Raw genomic sequence first — 17,327 nt, forward strand, 5'->3', positions numbered from 1 at the left:
GTATATTTAGCCCCAAGCATAGTATCTGGCAAATACTATGTATTTAATACATATTGTTAAAATGAACAATTAAAGTTACAGCTCTGGGGGCACCTGGGTGGCTCAGTCGTTAAGCGTCTGCCTTCGGCTCAGGTCATGATCTCAGCGTCCTGGGATCGAGTCCCGCTTAGGGCTCCCTGCTCCGCGGGAAGCCTGCTTCTCCCTCTCCCACTCCCCCTGCTTGTGTTCCTGCTCTCACTGTGTCTCTCTCTCTGTCAAATAAATAAATAAAATATTTTTTGAAAAAGTTACAGCTCTGATATTAAGAACAAAGGGTAATATAACAATTTTTGGACTTTCCAGGCCAAAAGTTTGGTATTCTTTTAACTGCACTATGCTAAAATAAAAATCCAGGGAGGGCAAGAACATAATGGTCAGAGTACTGTTCCTCACCCAACACAAAGACAACATTTATAAGTGTTTGTACAGGTGTTTCTGATTGTAGGCTAAGTAATATTTTGCTCTACCTCCTATTGAAGAGAGTCTCATATTATAAAGGAGGAAATGGCAGTATTTTATCAATATGTTTTTCTGCTTAATATAGATTGCTTCAATATATATTCTACTTTAGCTGGACAGCTATGATTCTTTGTATCTTTCACGTATCCATTCCTTGAATTCAGGTATACGAAGTGTCTGTTACGTGTGGATCACAGTGCTTGGACAAACAAAAGGGTCTTTGCTCACATGGACCTCCCAGACCTCGGAGTATCAGACATTGCCTACATAAACACACCATTAGATACAAAAGTAAAAGTTTAGTCGTGAGCACAGGGGGGAAGATAGGACTCTGAATGTGTAAAACTGGGGCCCTCCTCTAGCTGGCGAGGAGGCCTATATGTATTGAGGGCCCCTGTGTGGCGGGGAGGGGGGGAGTTGTGTATGCTCTGAACGGAAGGATCAGTCGGGGAGGGGGGGGGTTGTGTATGCTCTGAACGGAAGGATCAGTAGATTACTGTGAAGACCACTCCAAATACAAGAAAATGCAAACACTAAAACAGAAAAAAGAAAAAGAAAGAAAGTTTGGCATGACAATAAGTAACTCGGTAAATAACTCATGAAAGCATGCATAGCAGTGCAGATAATGTATGTTGACCTTTTCTCTTCCACCAAAAGTCTGGCATGTGAAGGGGTTGCAGCAAGATGAGGCATTGTAGGAACTAGTTACTTTTTTAATTCTTTATTTCTTTTGTAATGATGAACTCTTCATCAGGTTTGAAGGCTGATGCAGCTAGATTCAGGAAAGAGGGATGTGGAAGATTCTGGAAAGAGGCACAGCCTGTCCCCAAGAGCATGGCCCCTGGGAATGTCAGAGAAGAGTGTCTGCCCTGATGTTTCCATAGAAGGAGAGTGGAGAAACACAGGCACAGATGCTGGAAGATTTGTAGATTTATTTTGAAATGATTACCTCCATGTCTCAAAAGAATCAATGAAATTTTATAGCTCTGGGTACACTGCATTCTGTATGTCTCAGGACTTCAGGGTACGACCTCCATTGACTTCGCTAAAGTATTTTTTCGTTCTGTTATCAACTCAAATGAGCTGGCCGCAGGGTAAGGAGGAATGTGAGTTTTCTGCAACCGAGGTTTCTATGTTTCTAACTGAATACATGTAAGTTCTGAGATGCTGTAGAATAATAATTTCCAAGGGGAGGATTTCTGTGATATGGCTCCTAATTTCCAAAATTAAAATAAGTAAAGTATTTCAGAGTGAATTCTAAATTCTTTCCAGGTCATCTTAATGCTTATCTCTTGGTTCCAGTCCATCATTAAGCCAGGATAACTTTTAATGCTACACTGAATAGAACAGTCCCCTCCCCTTAAGAAAGATCACAAACAGATGGCATATTAATGTCCCAAATTCAAATTCAAATTCTCTTATTTGCTACCTGTAGGAACCTGAACACGTTTCTTAGCTTTTCTGTAATATTCTTAGTTTTAAAATGTGATCAATAATAACTGTCTACTGGGTATTGGTAAGAACTAAAATATAGAAAAGATGTAGAGTTCACCATACCTAGGACTTTCGCTGTTACATGAAAATTAGATTCAAAAAGAAAATACGAGTCACATCTCTAGGCATGGGGATAGGAGTAGACCATAATTAGCTTAGGTCAGAGCAATCAAACCACAGACTTTTGTAACTGTGAGGCCATCCTGTAGCTCTCTAGATGATTATATCATTTGAAAACAATGAATGAGTGATACTGTCATGATTCTAGGTATGCATGTGTGCGTATGTGCATGTGTGTGATTCATTATGTTCTGTTAAACAAGGAGTCTCCAATCTAATAAAAAGGCCATACAGATACAAATCTCATTCTGGAGACTGAGATGCACCCCCCAGATGCCCCTTCAAGGAAGGATGGAATGTTCTAGCTTCTGGGAGTGATGTAGGGAGACATCGTTCAGCGGTCAGCAGCTTCACAGATTACTCAGCTGCAAAGAGCCACCTTGCCCAAGGTCACACCCTTCTCAGTGCAGCCCACATCCTGACTGATGGCCGAATGTGAAGACTGGCCATTTGGCCATTCAGAAGAACTCCAACACGCAGTGCTAACTCCATACTCCTCCAGAATTGGCCAGCACTGTTGTTGGCCCTGCATAGTAGTTGAGTTTCTCTCTCAATCCAGTCCGGCTTTCTTCCTCTGCTTTCCACATTCATTGATCCTAAAGGTAACCCCAGTAAACCATCTGCAACTAATTTACCTCTCATCACATCACAGGAGACACAATTTGTCAACAAAGACCCTTATATGTAAGTGTTTTTCCTCAAGTCATATAAGAATCAAAGATGGGAGGCTCTTTTTTTTCTTTTTTTTAAACTGGATTCAGACTACAAAATAAATAAATAAAAACAGGCAATATTTCTTTGGCTTGTTTTCTCACTATTTATGACATCTCTGAAGGATTAGTTTATTGGGATTCTGAAGCCTGAACTGGAAATATTCCCTGTGGGTATCATAATTCACCATGTGGTTACATAGCAAATACACTCTCTTTTTCACTTGTCTTTTCCCCTCTATCAGAACATTTTTATGAGAAGCTCCTTTGAGCCTATGGTCTTCTCTAATGTTTTTATGAGTCCTCAGCATCATACTCATCCAAGTCCACACAGACAGATTCCTCTCAAAAGTGATCAGTCTTCATAAAAGTAGCAAGAGTAATGCTTCCTCTGGGCATACCAAATCAAAGTGGTTCAAACTTGTCATGTTGGTTGGTGCCTTCCGGCTCCATTTAGATTCTTCAGACTTTAAGTTTGAAATGAGTCAATAACTTTCTTCTTTATTATCTGCAAAGATTCTTGGCAGACAAATTATAGAGTTTCGGCTTCTCAGAGTAATATACTTTATTTCAACTTCCAATTTTTATCTATTTTTTATGCCAGATGCCAATTCTTTTATATCACTTAATTATAGTGACAAGACCGTTGTTAGCCATCACCATAATTTCATAGAATAAATCTCATTATTCTCAGGAAAACCTTCTGCTGGACCGGTTGCTATTAAACTGTTCTTTTAAAAAAGATTTTATTTATTTCAGAGAGAGAGAGGGAGGGAAAAGAGAAAGAGAGAAAGCATGAGCAGAGAAACGTTGGCAGAGGAATGAATAGAAAACGTCTATTTCTAAACCTACCAATTTGGTGACATCCCACATTCGGGGAATGGAGCATAACTAAAAATTGCCAAATTTGGGGCCTAGCCCAAAAAATGATGAATGGTAACATAAAACCATGGGATCAGAACCTATATTGGGCTGTCCCCCAGTGATATTCTCAGGCTAGGTGAATAGAATAAGACTGTGACAATATATAAAATGGAGAAAGGCCTTTTCATTTTACGGTTGCTGTTTGGGAAATAATGTGTGCCTTTATCTAGTAAAAGACATTATTCAGAATGCTTGGGAATTAGGAGATATTTGTCTCTCATTAGATGGATATCATATTGGCCAAAGACATTTTTATTTCATTTGCCTTAGATGTGCATCTGATAATCTAATACTTGAATATTCTCCAGAAAATATAATTACGGAGAATTTCACAGAAAATCCAAAGTCACTGTCACTTTTTTTTTTCCAGTTTCCAGTTATGATTCCCTTCCAGCCCTGATAGAGGCAAATCATTTGTGGAAGAACAAACTATAACACACAGTTCTGTGACAGACGGAAAGGAAGTATTTATTTATTTTTTTTAAAGATTTTATTTATTTATGAGAGAGAGAGAATGAGAGAGAAGAGGGTCAGAGGGAGAAGCAGACTCCCTGCCGAGCAGGGAGCCCGATGCGGGACTCGATCCCGGGACTCCAGGATCATGACCTGAGCCGAAGGCAGTCGCTTAACCAACTCAGCCACCCAGGCGCCCGGAAAGGAAGTATTTAGGGAATGGATTGTTCTTGGCTCTTGGGGGAAACCCTGGGGCACCTTTACATTTAATACAAAAGAATGCCAGGTCAAAACAAAATTAAGACTTAGGATTCATGGAGAGGATCATAAAGACATCTGAGAAGAAAATATTATATCCTCAATAAGCATAGAGGAAACAATTTAAAATACTTTTCAAAAAAGAAAGGAAAACAGCACTTAGGGTCAGAATTGGACAGACAGGGCAAACACAAACAAAAACAGAAATGCCTGAGCCAAGCAGATTATCATATAAAATGCAATCCACAGTGGTGGTATTTTTGTCTTGTTTCCTTCTTTATGAAGTGGTATCTGTTGACCACAACTCCAGAGATGCCCCAAAAGATTTACTTTAGGTAACAGTTTAGGAAAATGTTTTAGAAAGGGGCTGTTGTAAGTAGCAATGAAGGAACAAAACTTATATTAAGATGTGTATTTATGCTATTTTAGGAGTTTACAGAGGCCTTTGTGTTGACTGGAGCATGCATTCTCAATGTCACCTCCAAAATGGAAAAAATCAGTTCTTGTGAGGCAAAAAAAAAGAAAAAAAGTCTTGTTATGTATCACAGACAGTAAACCTATGTACATAAGGAGATATACAGTGTGTCTCTGGTAGTAAAATTTGGAGGAGGAGCATTTAGGCCCATGGTGAAGGGGTGCATGGGGAGCTTCAGGAGCATGGGATGAGGCTGTCCATGTGGGCAGGTGCTTGGGAGTGAGGTGGAGCGAGGGCTGAGAGCGGTCCAGTTGGGAAGTAGAGGGAGGATTTGGTGCCAGAATAAAGCAGGTGTGAGACAGCATGGTTAGTTTGGTGAAGTGAGCCTCTCTGTAGGGCCTGGAATATGTTTGTCCACAGGGAAAAGCTGAGACTGAGTTGTTCGATGAATAAAAGGTAGAGAGTGAGAAAACAAAATCCAATTCCCATATATAATGTTCCACCATTGCACAAAATGGTATAATACACAGTAGACCCGAAGTACAGAAGAAAGAGGGGAAGATATGAAAATCCCCAGGTTTTCCTGTCCCCTTGCAGAACTATAGGGAATATTTGAGAAACGTGAAAGACAGCCTGTAGAGAAGGAAAAATTCTTCCTCTACCCTTCCGGATCTTCCAGCTGGACTAAGAATTAAATTTACAGGAGACATGTTAACAGGAGGAAAAAAAGCAAAGTTTTATTACATGTGCACAGTGGCCCAATAATGAGACTGAGACCGAAAGAAATGAGCAAGGCAGGTAGTTTTTGTGCTTTTTAGACAAAGGGACTACATTGGTGAAGAGTGGGTAGGATAAAGAGAACAGAGAGCTTTGATTAGTAGGGAATCCCGAGCAGAATGTATGCTGAGGTGGTAGAGTTGTAAAACATGTAGCAAGGTTTGTTTTTACAGTTTTCTGGGCTCTAAAGTCCCTCCTGCTGGTGATAAGGATGTCTCTTACTTCTTAGTATGAGAGTATTTTTCATACGGGAGATTTGTTCCCTGCTTTCATGGGGACAGAGGAGCGTCTGAGTGTCCTTCCAGTTGTTTCTGAAGTAACTGCTCTTTAAAATAATCAGTATGCCCAAGTGGTCCATCTTGGAGCAACCTGCCCTTGGCCCCTGCAACTTGCTATGGAACTGTATAAAGACATTAATGAACATGAAACATTATTTTGTGGATTTGAAAATGAACCTGATGAAAACTCTTTTCCTGAAGCGTCCAAGTCCTAATCTCTGAGTGTTTACCATTCTGTGACAAATAAATATTTAAAATTTTTAGTACAGGGCTACATGTTTCTTCCTAATGCTTACTTTTTAATCACTTGGAGTTAATTTATATTCTATTATTAAGAGAGCTGTAGGCTAGGTTGTAACTGCTTTAACTGGCAGGCTGAATTTGACACTCAGTTCATTTGCATTAAATATCACCCAACTCTAGAAAGATAGTTTATTTCCATTGGCTTCGTGTCTGTTTTTTTGTTTGTTGCTTCTCTTCCTCATTTCCGTCCACACCCCATATTCCCACTGGTCACACCTTCCCTTCCCAGAATCTTTTCCCTAATGGTGCCTCCCATTAGGCAATGGGTAGGTGAGCGATGACTTGGATGCTTGGTATTCGACCTCACAACAGACACAAATAACAACAGAAAGTGGCTTGTGCTAGGGGCACCTGGGTGGCCCAGTCAGTTAAGCAGCCAACTCTTGGTTTTGGCTCAGCTCGTGGTCTTGGGGTCATGGGTGGGGCCGCAGTTGAGCTCCACATTTAGCACAGACTCTGCTTGAGAATCTCTCTCTCCCTCTCCCCCTGCCTCCCCACCCCATGTGTGCTCTCTCTTGCTCTCTCTCTCAAATAAATAGAAAGAAAGAGAGAAAGAAAGAAAGAAAGAAAGAAAGAAAGAAAGAAAGAAAGAAAGAAAGAAAGAAAGAAAGAAAGAAAGGAAGGAAGGAAGGAAGGAAGGAAGGAAGGAAGGAAAGAAAGAAAGAAAAGAAAGAAAGAAAGAAAGAAAGAAAGAAAGAAAGAAAGAAAGAAAGAAAGAAAGAAAGAAAGAAAGAAAGAAACAGAGAAAGAGAGAAGGAAAGAAGGAAGGAAGGTAGGTAGGTAGGTTTGTGCTAAGTGCAAGAAGGGTCAGAAGGCTGGATGGAAAATCTTCCCAAAAAGAGGATGAGTGACCCTGGAGACATGTTTTGAAGAATTAGATAGGATTTAGAAACAGCAAACTCTCAGGGAAGGTGGGAGAGCCTGGTGTGTTTCAAGGACAAAGAGAGTGGTGAACCAACCGTACTATTGTTTCCCAGTTTATGCTGTCCCACACTCTGAGAGCATGTGCATCCCCAGCGTGGCATCAACTTTGGTCATACAAGGTTTGTCTTGACCAACAAAGAGAGTGTAAGTGCTATGTCCCAATTCCATCCAGAAGCATAGGGAGATGTGGCTCGGTTATCTCAACTCTTTTTTCTTTTCCTCCTTCCTGGAGTGGAGACAATCAGTCAGAGTAGAGCTGCAGGGAATCCGGGACCAATGCCGCATACATGAGAAATAAGCATCCATGGTGGCAGACCACTGAGTGTCAGAATTGTGTGAAAGCTGACTGATACAATAAATAAACTATCTTGACTAAAACATAGAGTTGGTATCAAAGGATGACTTGCTGGAGGTAAATCCAGAAGGGTTAGAATGAGACCCTTGAGTGTCCTGAGAAAATATGATTTATCCTGTAACTGGTAGTTATTGCTTTGACTCTTGGTAGATTCAACAAAACTTTCAGGGAAGGCACATACTGCTTAAGAAAAGGAAGTCCTCAATTCAACACTTATTCAGCAAATATTCACTGACCACTTAGGAAGAATAAGCATTCGAAAGTCCGCTACGAGCAATCATCTCTTGTGTTCTCAGGTTGCATCAAGTACAGTGTAGGAGATAAGCACATACCTGCATCATTGTCATTAGAGCTAAATAAGGACAGAATGGCTGGGAGTCTCAGTGGAAGGGCAGCTCTTACAACTTGGGGGCCCAGGGAAGGCATCCCAGAGCCCTTCAAGACAGTTTAATTGAGGTTTCCTCCATGGTAGAGTGGGAGGGATTTAAAAATACTAAAAAAGACATAGGTTTGGAAGAAAATGTGGGCCACTGTCAAATCTTTTATTTGGGGGATACTATTTACTGATTTCTCTGGGTAGAATTTATCTTTCCAGATTTGGAAGGATGCCTGCAGTAACAACAAGTAAGAAAATGTTTAGTGTGAAATAACTCTCATGCCCCGTTCAACTCTCACTATAACGATTTTAAAGCCTCACAACTTATGATCAAGTTATGATCACTCACCCGTTGACATACATATTTGCTTCCCAATCCATGGTGAAATTACTTTAAAATGCACCTGAAAGTTATCATCTTTTCTATTATTCCCTTGGAATGTATTTTTGATTTTTCAAAAATGCAACCGATCTTTCTCAGGCCAAACATAGCAAACACTTACTTCTCAGTGTGGCAGTATCCATAAAATCATCACATATACTTTTTCATAGAAATTCCTCTGTCATGTGACAATGCCACCTTAATTAATTCATGAAAACCCTTATATGTTCATCATTTTTGTTTATCATAACTAAAGTGTTCTCTCCTTTCTGCTATTTATCATCTGATCATGTAAGTTTCCCTTATATTTGTATTTATTGCACTAAAACACTGTGTGGACGGGCTTGATGATATTTCACATCTGAATTCTTTACTTACTACAGACAACAAATTCTCAGAAAAAATGTTGAGAACAACAATGTTAATAGAACCTAATAGACTCACTATAGAAAATTGAAAATGATCCCTAGGAAAATGAAATGTACAAATAAGCCAAATAAAAATAGGCTGATTTGTCTTACCCAAAAATATTCTTTAAGAACTTTAGGACAAGGGAACCTGGGTGGTGCAGTCAGTTAAGCAACCCACTCGGTTTCAGCTCAGGTATGTTCTCGGGGTCATGAAATAGAGCCTGTGGGGCTCTGCACTGTCTGGAGTCCGCTTGAGATTCTCTCTCCCTCTCCCTCTGCCCCCCCCCCCCCCGCCTATACGTGCTCTCTTTCTCTCTATAATAAATAAATAAGTCTAAAAAAGTTTAGGACAGAATGGAGCTTTTTTTTTTTTAAATATGGTTTCTAAGTAGATATTGAAAAACATGTAACAATCAATGTATTATTTTTAATTGCTTAGTATGTCCCAAGCATGCTGCAAGTATGTTCCGTTCTCATGAGAGGCGGTGAGATGAATGGTCGTCATCATCCTCATTTCACAGATGAAGGATGGAAGCCAAGAGTGACTGACTCACCCAAGGCCACGGAGCGGGTCTGGGAAAGGTTTGGCTTCTAACCCAGAGCTGAAGTCTGTAAGAAATCACAAGTTTACACATGGGTTTTCTAGAATTTGGGGCATTAAGTATTTGAGAGTTCCAATATTTGATTAAAAAAATATTCACTCTGGTTATGTTTTTGGTGATTTGGGCTCACGTACCCTTGCTACCTGCTAGGCAGTTGGTCTCTTCGTCATGGCTCAGTAATGAATATAAAGCATCTGTGTGGAAAGAGGAAAAATTCGCCAGCATCTTGACTCACTCCCTTTTCTCTCTTTTTACCCTGAAAATCACAGCCCTTGATATCGCTCAGCTTCTTGAAAGAAATAAAGACAACGATTTTATGTCTTTTTGAAGTTGTTAGACAATTTACAAAAATGTATTTCCATTAGGAATATCATTAAGGATGCCTTGGCCCACCGTTCCTTCTGACCTCCCTGCCCAACAACTTCTGTGTTTCCCGCCTGTAGGTGAGAAAGAAGCACACAGCCTCTCACATTGCTGGAAAGGACAAGCAAAAAGTAGAACTAGGCTCCCTCCAGGCTTCACACCGGGCTAATTAGCTGTTACCTGGGAGTTCACACCTTTCTAAGAGCTGTGTTTTCTTTCTGTCCTCAAAGCTCTTCATAGGTACTTGATTTTTTGTGAGAATAAACAGAAATTATTTCATATCTAAACATTCATCTGAATGGGTGGGATTATAAAACATACTTCAAATCAAGATTAATCACTGAAGATATGCACAAGTAGTCTCCCCAGAGACTTCTCAATGGAAGAGGTTGTAGATCTCAGACTGTCCTTTGAGGCTTTGTCCCAGTATTTTCTGACCATGTTAAGAGGCACGCTTTTAGGTCTCCATGGAGTTGGTAGCCCCCAGTGTAAGTACTCCCGCAATAGGCTTCTACTTCTGTTGATGTGACCGGATACCTAGTAGGCCACTCTAAAAGGATAATGAGGAAAAGCGAAGATGAATATAACGTATAAGAAATCCATTTCCCAGCTCCCATTTCAAGTGGTATGCTATAAAATGGTGCTTAACAAATATTCAATAAATTCTGTTTCAATAAATGCCCTTATATATCATCTGATTTCTTTCTTAAGGAAGTTTTGGTTACTATACTCTAACTTTGATTTTAATGATTAAAGATTTTCCAGAAGTTTTTCTATCAGATATTCAAAGTTTTGTCCAATGAGGTCTTTACTCGACCTCAGACTATCAGCCAATTTCTCAAACAATAGGCATTCACAAAGTAACCGCAAATCAGGCCCCATGGTAAGGTGTATATTACAAAATGTGTTAACCATGGATAGATGATTATAAAGTTGCAGCTATTACTGTTTATCGCTTTGATGTAGTACAAGAAAAGAAGAAATGTGTGATTTTTCTTATTAACAATTTTAATTAACTTTTAATTGATTTCTGGGAAGATAAATGGTTTCATTATAGCATCACACACTGAGCTCCTTGGCTAGATATTAAGCATCAGTGCAAACTTCCTGACAGTATTGCTGATAATAAGGGGTTTCATGTTTGGTTATCTTGTCCAACAACTACATACTCATCTTTAATAGTAAAGAAATGGAACTACCTCACTTAGCCAGCCCATGTCACTTAACGTACATGACCTTATTTATGCTCTTGAATTAGTTAGGAGATGGAAAAGGAAGGAAATAGCATTTTGCAAACATTCTATTTCCTCTGTCTCTATCAGATGGGAGTCTCAATTACCTTAACATTTTAGAGGATTTTCCTACAGAATATTACGGTCTTTTGTTTCATGAGCATCAAAAGTACATCCTTTCATGGAAGCTAGGCATTCAGTAAACTAAGTTGTGGTGAATTGGGTCAAAATGTGTGGGGGGCGGAGGGCTGAGGGGCACACTTATTACGATACTGAACTTATTATACACATTCTATACTTCAGTTGACGAGCTATGAAGCTCCATTATGCAGATGAACCCTCTAATATTTATTTTATACAGTCCACTTGTTGAATATGAATTTGGATATTTTCTTTCCACAGATCATCCCATTATAAGATAGAGATTGCTGTATTTTTGAAAAATCCAATACACAGAGAATAATGAGACAGGTTCCTTCCAAAAGGACTCATGGTTGTGGGAAAAGGGTGTAAACTAACTTGATACAAAGAGGCATTTGTCAAGTATAGAATTCTGATTTATGACATGATCTCCAAATGCTGGAACTTACCCTAGAAGAGGCAGAGGTGGGGCCAGGATTGGAGGAATGGATGGATGATGGGAATTTCAGAGGTGAAAAAGGAATCGTTGTGGCAAGCCTTGAAGAAAACGTCATAAAGTATATGCTGAGTCCTAGGGAAATGTAGAGAATTGATTTGACCTGAGCGGAGAGCTTGTACAGGAGAGCAGATAGTAAGGGAGTGCCGAAAATGCGGGTGGGAAGAGACCAGGCATAGGAGTCTTGGCTTCTTTCTATAGTTTGCTCAACATGTTGAAAGGAGGCCACCTTTCTACTGCTCGGGATTTCTAAATCTGGTGCATAACGTCCCCCGCCTTGAGTACTTCATCTCATTCACTAAAATAGTAATGACACTTCAGGAATTATGAAGTAATAAAACATTTTAAATTTTCTTTAATCTCAGTTTCCCAAATTTGTTTCTTTGAACCCAGACTTTCCCCTTCTCTCTTTACCTCCTCTCACTTTTGTCCCTGAAAGAACATACTCGCATCCTAAGGGACATTAACTAACCTTCCATGAAATGTAGCATAAGGAAAACTCACCCCCAGAGTTACTTTATCAAAGCTGTGGCTAAAACCCGGTACTTCTTCCTCTCCCCACTGCCTTATCTATCAATTTCATCCATTTGAAAAAATCCTCTCACTGTCCTGCTGAAAGCATATATTTTCTTTTTGTTCATGTTTTCTCTCCTGTTTACTATTTCACTGTAGACCATTTTAAGAATCCCAACAGAGCTGAGAGTATGCACCATTACAATAGTCATTTTCAGTGTGTCCTGCAGAACAAAGAGTACAAATTGGAAATACTGTATGAACAATATCATGGGCAGATTATTAAAAGGAAGCCTTATTCTTGGCATTGCTCAGTGAACTATAGCAGGATTTAACAAACTGTATGTTCCTCAAGATATTTGTAACTATTCTGCTAAACAAACAGCAGTGGAAAAGGGTCTGTGATGAAATCCCTTTGGAAACTGTGCTATAAACACCTGGGGGATTTGAAGATAATGATAATGAACATCCTGGAGCTTGCCCAGGTTGCTTGCCTCTGGCAGATGGGTGCCACTGATTTTGGCGGGTAAGAAGCTTAGGGGGAGGGCCGAGCGGTTGGGTAATGCTGCAGCCCACAGCTAAACTCACCCACACAGCTCTTCTACGGGTGAGGCTGGAATTTTTGGCATCCATAGTGGAAGAGCTTATACAGCTCCACAAGCAAACCACCAGATGTCTTTACAAACAGATCTTAGAGAAGACATTTACCCAATTCTTCCTACCAAATTCAGCACTCCCAAGAGGGAGACGGAATAGACACAGCAGTTGTCTTGCTAAAATGTCTTTCCTCTTAGCAAGATGAAACATGGGGGAAGAAGTGCCCAATCAACAATCCTAAATAAAGAAGACCTTTTAATAAAGCACTTCTCTGAGCTAATGTGCACTGGGAAGTTCCCAAGGGAAAATATGCTTAATGCGGCAGTTTGGGGAACGCAGGTGGTTCATTCTGAAATGGAAGTTTGTTCTTATCTCTCAGTCTCTTGTCAGAGCAAATGTCCTCACGGTCCTCTAGACCAGCACTTTGCAAGAATGGGTTGTTACAATCAAATGTGAAGCGTCGTGCAAGTCACTGGTTACCAATGTAGGTACTACATTTGCATTGTTCCAATATTATTAGGTTAAATCTATAGTATTGTCTGTTTACTTAAACTTGCATATATTTTATTCAATGGAACAGAAAAAATGGCATTGCAACTATAGAAAATCCTTCTGTAGCTCTAGTCTATCTTATTCATGTAGTAATTGATGATCTATGCCATGTTTGTGAATTTCATCTCTGACATGTGTAATGGTAGGAAAAGAGATTCAAAACTGCTCTCCACATATTTTTTTTAAAGATTTTATTTATTTATTTTTTTGACAGAGAGAGACAGCGAGAGAGGGAACACAAGCAGGAGGAGTGGGAGAGGGAGAAGCAGGCTTCCCACTGAGCAGGGAGCCGGATGCAGGGCTCGATCCCAGGATTCTGGGATCATGACCTGAGCCGAAGGCAGACGCTTAACGACTGAGACACCCAGGCGCCCCTACTCCACATATTTTATTTTATGGTTGAGATATCTGAGACCTAGAGAGAAAAAGTGACATACAAAAAGTTAACGACATCAAAAAATAGCATGGAGCGCTGGGTGTTATGAACAAACAATGAATCATGGAACACTACACCAAAACAAATTATGTAATATATGGTGATTAACATAACAATAAAAAAATTTTAAAAAAAGAAGTATATCTGGCACATAGTACATAATGTGCTCAATACATATTTGTTGAATGAATAAATTTTATCAGATTTAAAAAAAAATAGTATGCTGGGAACACTTAGACCAATGAGCACTAGTACAATATAGCAATCTCTTTTTATAGAACAGTCATTTGCCACCTTAACGTGCATAATCCCTCCTTGTCATTCTACAAAATGCTAAAAGTATAAAGATATTTACTTCTTGTGATGTGCTTGTTTAGGTTGTGATAAAATGTCGCTATGTTCTTCTAAAAATGGTATTTTTCAGCATAGAATCAATAGTTTCACCAAGGTGATCAAAGTATTAGACACAATTCCAATAATTCCGCAGTTTTTATTTTCAGATTCCTAACCAAAATCACAGAGGATAATAAAGTAAGAGCCAAAGTAAAACCAAACAATAGATATACAATGAATAAAAGAAATTTAAGAATTCTAACAGCTACTACATAGCAGTACTAATACATTCATTTATATATCTTAATATATATAATTCACTTATTAATTTAAGTATTTATTGCATGCCTTCTATGCACCAGGCACTATACTAGGCATTGAGCATTCAGTGAAAACAGAAAAGTCCAGACCATACTCGTATGGCCTACCTTATTGTACAAAAGGAGACCAGCTCATAAACAAATAAGCTTACTGATAAATACATAATTAGAAATTATCGAAAGTGGCAGAAGTGACAGGTGTATGGAGCTTTTGGCAATTGTACAACAGGAGAGTCTAATCTCCATTTCAGGAATCAGAGAAGACTGCTTTAAGGAAATGGTGTTTAACCTGACACTTGGAAGATGAGTGGGAGACTGGTGAGTGATAGCAGGAGCCCTGTGGGCAGAGGGTTTGGGAGAAGTTTGGAGGTTAGAAAGAACACAGTGAAAGCAGCATTTCCTGTGGAACCTCTTGACTATGTTAAAGGTTTGACTATTGCCCAAGGCAATGGAAATCACTGAAGGAGGTTACACAGAGGACTGACATCATTATTTTCTCTCTTATAAAAGGTCTGGGTGTTATATGCAAACAATGAATCATGGAACACTACATCAAAAACTAATGATGTAATGTATGGTGATTAACATAACATAATAATAATTTTAAAAAAAGGTCTTTCTGAAGGGATATGACTGAAAGAAAAGAATTAGCAAGTAATTTAGTGATCTAAGCTGTGTTTGGTGTGGCTCAGACCAAGGTGGTTAGGAGTGAGATATTATATACGGGGGGAAGGAACATATTATGGATAGATAGGGATTATTCTGTAAATGACATTAGGTCTTGGGCCTTGGAACTTAATATACTATGTATCTCACAGCCTGGAGCTGAGCCTCATACATAGTATTAAATAAGCTTTTCTCAAATTATTGGATGAATGAATAATTGAGAAGATAAAAGAGGAAGAGCTCAGAAATATATACTTTACTTCTTGTATAACCTATTATGTTGGTAGAAGGACCATTTACTGAAAGGAGAAGGTTGAAGGTAAGCAAGATATGGACACAGGATTAACCAAGAGTCCATTCATGGGCATGTTAAGCTTCTGATTCTATGAGACAGAATAATGGCGCCCAAATATGCCCCACATGTGAATATGTTACCTTACATAGCAAAAGGAGCTTTGTAGATGTGATTAAGGTTAAGGAGCTCACCCCAGGGAAGGTTATTCTAGATTGTCCAAGTGGGGCACAATGCAATCATATAAGCCCTTAAAACTGGAAGAGAATGGGTCAGAGGGATGAGATGGAAGAAGAAAGAGGAGAGGGTCAAAAGTGTGAGAGTGACTTGACCCACTGTTGCTGGCTCTAAATATGGAGGAGATGGCTATGAGCCAAGGACTGTGGGTGGCCAGAAGCTGGGAATGGTCCTCATATGACAACCAAAAAGGAGGCGGGGATCTCAATCCTACAACTCAAGCAATTGAATTCTGTCAACAACTCCAATAAGCAAGGAACTCCAATAAAGGAGCTTCCCCTACAGCCTCCAGAAAGAAGCACAGCCCTGCCTCTATCTTGACTGTAGCCTGGCGAGACCCAAGTTGAACTTTTATAGAACTATAAAATAATAAACTTGTATTTTGTAAACTGCTAAATTTGTGGTCATTTGTTATGGCAGGAATAGAAAACTAACAGAGATATGTATGAGGCATTCTTGGGGAGATATTGGCTAAACAGCTAGAGGTGTATAAAATAATACCTACACAACACCCCCCACACATACATACACACACGTATGCATACACACATAGCCACATTACTCAAATTGAATCATTATATATTACACCTTCCATTATATGGGTGAATAAAAATATAATTTGAACAAGAATCATTTAAATTACTGGTTATGGAAATGATTTGATTTTGTGATTGATTGTAAGGATTCCCACAGACAGAAAAAGTCACTGAAAATTCCACAAACTTTGCTGTTAAAAAATAAGACCTATTTATATTATATTACTGGAGTACATTTTTCTATTTACTTATGCAATGATTTCAGACAAAAAAATAAGGGTTTTTCTTTTTTTTTTCCCTGAGGGAGTTAGTGTTGTCATTTGTTTTTTCCTCTAACTGACAAGCTTGACGAATGTGTCAGTAATTTGTATGGAAAATTCTAGGCGCAATGTAAAGGTAAAGCACGTACGTCTATGGAAACTCATCAACTCGTTCACAGTGTTTCTTCCTCTTTGGGCATTCCTGCAATGCCTTCTCCATCTCTCCTCAGGCTTAAACCTCAAGCATCTGTGTTTTGATGAGTCAAAGAGGCAAATCCCACTGGAACATCTGGCCTTATGACATAGAGAAGGAGCACGGTTGCAAACATGACTCTCACATCTTGGACATTACCGTTTCAAACAAGACATAAGCATTCAGCGGTGCCCCCAATATGCTTTGCCAGAGTTTGTAAAATTGGATATACATCTGCATTCGTACTATTAAATCCATCCTATTGCAGTCCAGGCTTTGTGGATATTAAGTGATTTTATTGTGTCCATATCTAATAATGCAGTCAAGTGTCTTCCTTCCTTTCCTGAGCAACAATTTAGGGCAGAATTATATAACATTTCATGGCTTCTAATATTTACTCCAGTTTCTTTGAAAAACAGTGACATTATTGAACACAAAATGCACAATAGTTGATAGAGTCATCATTTATATCACAATTGAGTTTGGATAAGATTAATTCTCATAAGACTCTTTTGGAAGAATATTCACTCAAAATGTATACATTTTATTTGATGCAAAGTGATTTTTATGTGACTTAAAATTTTTAGTTAATAAGTTATTATAATATCAATAATTCTCAATTATCATTTGGAGATCGTATTCTAATATTAAAGAAGAGCCCTTTGCAGGTGCTTCCCAGTTACAATACTTTGACTCTCATTTTTATTTGGGAGAAGATTTAGTTTTAAATCTCAGTTTCATGCATTTATTTATTTCAACATCCATTAACTCCACAAATATTTATTAAGCAGTTTTATATATACCAAGAACTGGGGCACTGTATATTTATTTTTTTATGTAACTCTAAGCAAAAGCTTTAAATTCCATAAGACATTGTTCTC

The 17,327-nt window shown here is 38.9% G+C and overlaps 1 protein-coding gene across 1 annotated transcript in view; it reads left to right on the plus strand.

Moving 5' to 3' along the window:
• Positions 1–17,327, plus strand: part of PCDH15 (protocadherin related 15) — a 1,343,394-nt gene that overhangs the window by 1,118,635 nt on the left and 207,432 nt on the right. The window lies entirely within an intron of this gene.

The sequence above is a fragment of the Zalophus californianus genome, chromosome 15 (assembly GCF_009762305.2).
Source record: "Zalophus californianus isolate mZalCal1 chromosome 15, mZalCal1.pri.v2, whole genome shotgun sequence".
NCBI classification, from domain to species: Eukaryota; Metazoa; Chordata; class Mammalia; order Carnivora; family Otariidae; genus Zalophus; species Zalophus californianus.